Source organism: Sphaeroforma arctica (genome assembly GCF_001186125.1).
Source record: "Sphaeroforma arctica JP610 unplaced genomic scaffold supercont1.602, whole genome shotgun sequence".
Taxonomy (NCBI): Eukaryota; class Ichthyosporea; order Ichthyophonida; genus Sphaeroforma; species Sphaeroforma arctica.
The window spans coordinates 44,654-46,198 of record NW_014039956.1 but is presented as its reverse complement, the minus strand read 5'-3'; positions in this window follow the sequence as shown (position 1 = coordinate 46,198).

Sequence of the window (1,545 nt, the reverse complement as noted above, 5' to 3'; positions counted from 1 at the left end):
CAGTTGACTAAGTATGGGTCTGTTATGCGATGGTTAACGAGGGAGTGGCATCTCCTGCCAGCTGTGATAAAACCTTAAAACCCTGAAACCCTATGTGAACGCTTATTAATCTAGCAGTTCGATACCTTCAAGACTGAAGGTGGGCCTGATGGTGTGAGTATGTGCTCATCAACCTCAGGCTGACCTTTTTTACGTGTAGCAAATAAGCCGTCTTGGGTACCTGTGTCAAGACCCTAATGTCAAAACCCTAAACCCTAAACTCTTGGTTTCCTATGTTAGAAATTAAATCTTACGTGTGGACCTTTGTTTCGAAACTTGCAATTTATTTAAGCAATACGATAAGTACAAAGCGGGCACCAGAAATACTAGATCGATTGTTATTTTGTTTTTATTGGCCCATCCCAAGGCCATGCACCTGTTCCTTCGCCCACTCATGTTACAAAAAAATATATATATAAATAAACCCTAAAAAACTCATATAAATATAAATCTGCCAATAGTCGAGACTGCAATATCAGATGATGTGAACATAACAGTGGTCCGTTAGTCCAATTGCAGAGATCTGTTTTAGGTTCTTAGGGTTTGTAATCAAAAAGATAAGAACGGATGGGTTCATATATATATATTAGTGCCTATTCAGACATCCACTGGCTATCATACTACATCGAGAAAAGATAAGAACGGATGGGTTCATATATATATTAGTGCCTATTCAGACATCTACCGGCTGTTATACTAAAAGTACCGTGTGCCTTGACAGCGGCGGACTTCCTCACTACACGTACGGATTTGCGTTATAATCTGAAAGCTGCAGGCCTTCACACAACCACGCACCACGATTAAGATATTGCAGATGGATAGCAATGCACTAGCCCCTTCCCTTTTAACGCCACTCACACTCAACCCAGAAATAACTAACTCTAATGAGTCCATTCAATACGTGAACACAGCGGTCGCTCTCTCTCTCTGTCTGTCACTCTCTCTCTCACTTCCAAGCAGTGCGCCCAGTGTATTCCAAGATAACATTCTCTCTCTATCTCTCTCTATCTCTCTCTCTATCTTTCTCTCTCTCTCTCTCTCTCTTCCTTTCCACAAGCAGTACGCCCAGTGTAATCCAAGATAACGTCCTCTCTCTCTCTCTCCCTCCCTCTTACACAAGCAGTGCGCCCAGTGTGATCTAAGATAACGTTCTCTCTCCCTCTCTCTCTATCTCTATCTCTCTCTTCCACAAGAAGTACGCCCAGTACAATCCAAGATAACATTCACACACACACACACACACACACACACACACTTCCTCGTCCGCAAGCAGGCCGCCCAGTGTACTCCAAGACAATGTTCTCACACACACACACACACACACACGCGCGCGCGCGCGCACAGACTTCCACTTCCACAAGCAATGCGTCCAGTGTAATCCAAGATAACGTTCTGTCTCTCTCTCTCTCTCTCTCACTCTCTCTCTCTCTCCAGTACGCCCAGTGTAATCCAAGATAACGTTCTCTCTCTCTTCTCACACACACACACACACACACACACTTCCTC